The 6,280-nt window shown below is 42.8% G+C and overlaps 1 long non-coding RNA gene across 2 annotated transcripts; it reads left to right on the forward strand.

Annotated features, from left to right (window-relative positions):
• Positions 1-4,563: 4,563 nt before the first annotated feature.
• Positions 4,564-6,052, forward strand: LOC138498665 (uncharacterized). 2 transcript variants are annotated; one of them, XR_011278817.1, is made up of 3 exons: positions 4,564-4,767; positions 4,993-5,108; positions 5,474-6,052. It is a non-coding gene; the product is annotated as an uncharacterized lncRNA (long non-coding RNA). The 2 variants fall into 2 exon arrangements; XR_011278818.1 differs by having other exon boundaries at positions 4,993-5,081.
• The last annotated feature ends 228 nt before the right edge of the window (positions 6,053-6,280 follow it).

A 6,280-nucleotide genomic window follows, 5' to 3' on the forward strand; every position in this document is an offset into this window, starting at 1 on the left:
ATTGTTCCGATCACGTGGTAGGGGACCACTACTCAGAACACATTTTCTGCTGTTCTAACCCGTGTTTGATGCTCTGTGTGTTTACTTGTTCAGAGGCTTCTTGGCACGGTAGCCACTTGCCCCTAGAGATCAAGGCTATCTGTATTTTCTCACTGCTACCAATAAAAACGAATTAACTTTATAGTTGCATGCTGTGCACTTCTGGGAAATGTTATTTAGTGGTTTTGATTCTCTGTTGGGGCGCCTTTGTTTACTGCAACATCATGAGGCTTGGGACTGTGTACAAAGCAGCTTGGTGTCAAAATTCAGTATTTCAGAATAAAGGCCTTCCACAGTGCTGTCTAAAATGGTGATACTCTGGTTCAATCGCTGCCATGCTAAGTTAATGTTCTTTGTGTTTCGTGCGCTGCATGCCACCATATGTTTGTTCCCTGCTCATGTATGCTGCAACCTACTTTTACCTATGCTCATCGCTATGCTACTTGTGTAACCCTGGCTGGGTATTGTGCAACCTCCCAAGATTGTAAGTGTACTCTACTCCTTCACTCTACTTGTGTAGTGCAACCTATTCTACTCTTTGTGGCGGTTGCTTAATCCATAATGTTTCAACTGGCTGTTTACAAATCACTAGTCACACTTGTCAGCTTGCACACACATCTCCCTCTGCGAACATCTGGGGCAGGGCCAAACCTTGTGATGGTTTTATCTGCATCATGACAAAACACTGCTCTGTAAATGTATAGTGCACACCACCCAGGTGTCCCTTAATTCTAGAGAGCTACCCTGATTGCTAAGCCACACCCTTTGCACTGGGGCGACATAGATGGGTTGATCTGCCTAAATTTGGGGGAACCTTCCTGAGTGGTTAGCCATCTCTCAATGCTCCATATGTACATACAGCACAACATCCTAGTTCCCCGAGCCGGAGGGAGTTTCACATATTAGTTACCAATCTCCCTGTGGCCTGGGATTCCTAGTACCCATCTTCCAAGTCGTCAGGAACTCATGGGAGTGTGATGTATTGATCTGTGGTTGTTTTACCGCGGATGAAATGTTCGAGGGAGAAACGACCGAAGATAATTTGTTCAAAATAATCTTCGGTCGTTTCTCCCCTGAACATTCCCAAAGTGTCCAAACCCCTACACACCCCACCACCCACACCCCTACCCACCCCGCCAAGACACCCCACCACATCCCCACCCCCTTACTTACCTTCAATTCCATCTCGCTGGTCCCTGCAACACTAGTTCCCTTTCACTTCCGTGATCGAGAACCGGTGCCGCAGGGCCTTTTCCTTTTTTTTTCTTTCTTCAGATAAGCTGCGGGGGTGTCCCACGCAACCCCTGCTCACTATACTTTAGAGTATAGTGAGCTGGGTGTTGCGGGGGACACCCCCGCAACCCCCACAGCCTTTTTTTTTGGACTGCGGGACAGCTGCAGGGGACACCCCCTGCTCACAGTATAAAAAGCAGGGGGACCCCACCGGAGCCCCCACAGCCCTAAACCGAATCCAGATGACTAACCCAAACAAAAGTCTGAAAGAAGGTCAAACATTTGGTGGTACCTTCTTTCAGACTTTTGGTTGGGTAGGTCATCTGGATTAGATCGTTTTGGTTAAAACCAATGTATTAGATAAGGATGGTGGCTTTGATACCTCCTTGAAATCATTATCATATGTTAAATATCGCTAAAAAACGATATAGACATTTCTTAAATAGCTAATATTTCCATAAATTGTATTACATTGATATAATTATGAAAAATAGGAGAATTAGCAAACAACATTTCTCAATCATGGTTTTCAGGAAATCCTGTTTTCTGTATTTGACCATTCTGATTGTGTGTAATGGTTTGATAGCAAATCTAATAATCGCAGGGGCAAGAGGGCTCGAACTGACAGAGTAAAATACTATTGGGTGTGAGGCGTGTAATGTAACAGAATTTGTAGAGCGCAGACTAAGGCTCAGGGCATCTAGGCATTAGGAAAACGACAGATGAAATTAGATCAGATCTGAGCAGTAAAAAGGAACACACACCCTATTAAAAAAGATATGTTTTTAAAGCTTTTCAGAAGTTTAGATGATTGCTTATCTCCCAGCTGCTCATGAAGAGAATTCCTTTGAGCTGGTGCCAGAGTCGAGAATGCTTGCCCCCTCTGCCTTTGCAAGATGGAATTTTGGGACTGTCAGGAGATTGTGAGAGGCTGACCTAAGAGCCCTTGCAGGAGTGTAAGGGGTCAGCTTAGCCTGAAGGTATTCTGTGCCGGCATGGTGGAATGCATGGTGAGCAATGCAGAAAATATTACATTTAATGCGACTGCTCCCCCGAAGCCAGTGCAGCTGCCGAAGCAGGTCCTGGGAGTGAGCCAAGCGGTTGGCTCCCAAAGCCAGCCCAGCTGTAGCATTTTGAATTATCTGCAACCTCTGAATTAGAAAGGCTAGTTTACCCAGATATATACAATTGCAGTAATCTACAGATCCTAAGATGGAAGCTGACACAACTTTAGCTCGAGATTTTGACAGAAGAAAAGGTAGTGTTTTTTTCAAGATTTTTAGCTTTAGAAAACCCGAGTTACATACCGCAGAGATTTGAAGCTCCGGGAACCAGAAGGTAAGATTTCAACACCCAAACGTTTGACTGATTTGATAGGTTTGGGGCACGGTCCGAGAGATTCGGGCCAGAAATCCTTGGTCCAGGCGGCCTGCGCTGTGACAGAGCCTGTCACCATAATCTCAGGTTGTTCTCCATTAAGTTTTAGCCAATTTCTGGGCATCCACTCACCTATTGTCGCCTGGCAGTTTCGTAGCTTGCGAGGGGAGTCAGATATTGGGGAATCCAAACGAAAGAGCAGCTGAGTATCATCAGCATATGTATAAAACTGTATCGCATGCTCCTGAATAAGATCTGCTAGTGGGCGGAGGTACATATTGGAAAAGAGGGGGGACAGTACGGACCATTGGGGGACCCAACAAGTAAGAGCAGTCAGGAGCGACTGAAATGGGAGCGAAGAAACACTTTATGTGCTTTCTGACAAAGGCGAAGTGAACCAGGCTAGAGGGAAGCCTGCCTGTTCCAGGTGCTGAATCAGGATGTTATGATCAATTGTATCAAATGCTGCAGAGAGGTTGAGGAACATTAAAACCCTGACCTCTCTGTGATCCTGGAGAAGAGCGAGATAATCCAGAACAGAGATCATCACTGCCTCATTACCCCTAGCAGTGCGGGAACCAGATTGACATGGATATAGAAGAACTTGGAATTCAAGAAAATGGGACAGTTGGGGAGTGGCAATGACTTCCATGAGCTCCATGATACAAGGCAGCAGTGAAATGGGCCGATAGTTAAATGCGAGAGCAACATCAAGCTGTGGTTTCTTTAGTAAAGGAGAAACAAGCGCATGCTTCAAGGTAGTGGGAATAGAGCCCATCCTAAAAGACGCATGAACTGCATCTGTAAAAAGTGGAATTACTTCTGTAGAAAGAGACTGGATAAACCACAGGGAATAGAGTCTACCGGTGAGGAGGATTTCAACTTTCTGAGAGCCGCCATAATAATGTCATCTGTAACAGGCTCAAAGAAAGCCACCCTGGCCTCATTACTTATTGGATAAGAGTCAGGAGAGCTAATCTCTAAACATCCTGATCCAAAAAACCGATAGTGTTTGCTGAATTTGTTTAATCTTTTCATTAAAGAACATACTAATAGTGTTGCATTGTGCTTTTGACCGTAGAGGGTCAGTGGCCGGAGATACACTTGAAAGCTCCTTTTTAACCATGGATAATTCTTTCTTGCCTCCTTTCCCGGCTCGTTTCTTTCTTTTAACATTCCTCTATACCTTCTCTTTCCATGCCTCCTCTTTCACCGTCCTTCCCTTAACCCTTCTCTTCATTCCATATCCTTCTCTCCATTACTTGATGACTCGCCTGCCCTTCTCCTTTTCCCATTCCGCATTTCATCTCCCGTCAGTGTGCCCTATTTCTCTTATTCTCTTCTGTGTTAGTCTCTCTTCCTCAGACCTAGCCATAAGTGGTGTTCAAGCCACCTTTACTCCCTACAATTAGCCAAATACTCCCCAAAAATATAGGGAGGAAAAGGTCTTCCAAAAAAAAGTAGCAAACATTTGAGACATTACAGCCCTCACTACACCGATAAGGTTGGATCAGTGATACCGACAAATTAGTGCAACAGGAAAGAGTTCTTATATAATTACTGCCTAATCTGAAGAGCAATTTTAAATTTTTAATGGATTAGAAATCACAAATGTCCTAGAGTTAAAATATATCTTTACTCATCTAAAAAATGGAAAGGGAATTTGTTTGTTTACTCCCTGAAAAATAATGTCACCCCCAAATAAAAGATTTTTCAAACAATATGGCGAGTGCAGGGAGGTAAGATCCAGCCTGAATCTCTACTTGTTACTATGCAATGGTGAAGCCCTCTAAAAAACAGAAGCGGCTTAGAAAAGAGGGGAGGCTGATAAAATGGTAACCATGACTACGAGCTGAACGAGTGAGGAGCCGTAGCAAGATGGTCATGAATAACGTGAGCACCGCAGCCGCGAGGACAACGGTAAGAGGTGCGGGAGAAAAGGGACATCTCGTTAGAATTCGATCATGAAAGGGGCTATATATTTTTGTTCCCATGCAGCCTGGTGTTTAACAGCAAGAAAGGAAGTGAACACACACGGGGGGACGTGAAAGAAATACCGTTCCTGGACGTTTCTCAGAACTGAAGCAGCAGGAGAGGGCACGCACGCAGCCATAGCCGGTGATTGCAAAAGCAGAACCCTATTTAAACAAAAGTGGTAGCCAAAAACACAGAAATAAAGGGGGCAACCATTAAGCATGAAAGGTAGCCGGTCAGTGCTGAAGGAGAGTCCCGTGCAAATAAAAGGACTAGTGTTAAACATAGAAATAGAGTAAATGAATTACGTTGTAGGAAAGATTGATAGTTTGTAAAAATAGTTTGCTCTGTACTTTCCAACATCTACAGAGTTTGAAGGCTTTGGACCACAACGTGAACAACAGAACAAGACAAGACTGTGGACCCACGTGGGAAGTGACAGAATGCAGCAGTAGACTGTAAGTGACAGAATGCAGCAGTAGCCGGTGAGTGAGAGTGGTAAAAAGACTAACTCAAAAGAGGTACAGACCTCATATGGAAGTACTCTATCTGTATAGGCGATCATGATACTGAACAGTCCCCTCCTTGTTGCTTGTATCACTACACAGGGAGGTGAATGAAACAGATTATCCAGTACACCAGTCAGAGATCACACCCTAATATAGACGTTGAGTTCCGTTTCTCGTATAGAGATTCCCAAAATCCGTAAGTGTGTATGCTGGTGGCAATGTAGTATCAGCCATCTAAGCAAATGGGAAATTAACTTCCAAAATACCATTAGAAGGTTGAAAATGACAATAATGGACAATAAGGAACAGCAATTCAAAACCATTTGTTTTGTTTCTTTTAGGGATTATTGGTTGGCCAGACCACATTAAAGAGTGCAACATAAGGACGGAAAACCTACAGAAGACAAGAAAAAAGTGTTTTTAAAGTCAGAAATTATGTAGCAAGTTTTGTGAAGACATTAAGACATAGAGAAAAAGAATGTGTCAGTCTCTATAGATCACATTAAAATTTGTAGAAACGGTAGTAGTGTCCCCCTGAAGAATTTCCTGAAGAATAATGTTTAAGTATGATTGAGGTATGAAACATGTTGGGCAATAGAGCAATAGAAATAATAAAGAATATCGAATGAATGTTAACCAGAAAGCAATGTTATATTGAAAAGCACTGGAAGGCATTATAGATTTTGAAAATAATTTTGGTTTTAGTCCAAAACAGAGCAATACACTATATGCAGATAGATACATCGGAATGATTGTAGGCAAATGAAATAACATCAATTTGTTCGGAACGTATTGCACAAACATTTATTCAAATACAGAAATGTTTCAAATACATCAATAGACTTTGTGTTGTAAACAGTCTTGTGTATTCCCCACTTGAGGGTGAGAGCTTTCCGTTTTTCCCCAAATTAAAAGACACACAGGAGCACCAGATCATTTTACAGTTTATTGTTTTGAACAGTAGAGGGATTGATCTAGGAGAGGGATTAATCTAGGGGATCGTATTCTACCCCCAAATTAAAAACAGAAGGAGTAAAATACTTCCAATTTACAATATGGACCCCTGATATTCCTCATATCCTCCTTTCAATATCCACTCTTACCTTCTATTTTCCATGTTCCATGTTCCAGCGCATTGAAACTATAAT

The sequence above is a fragment of the Ambystoma mexicanum genome, chromosome 5q (genome assembly GCF_040938575.1).
Source record: "Ambystoma mexicanum isolate Mex_15411 chromosome 5q, UKY_AmexF1_1, whole genome shotgun sequence".
Taxonomy (NCBI): domain Eukaryota; kingdom Metazoa; phylum Chordata; class Amphibia; order Caudata; family Ambystomatidae; genus Ambystoma; species Ambystoma mexicanum.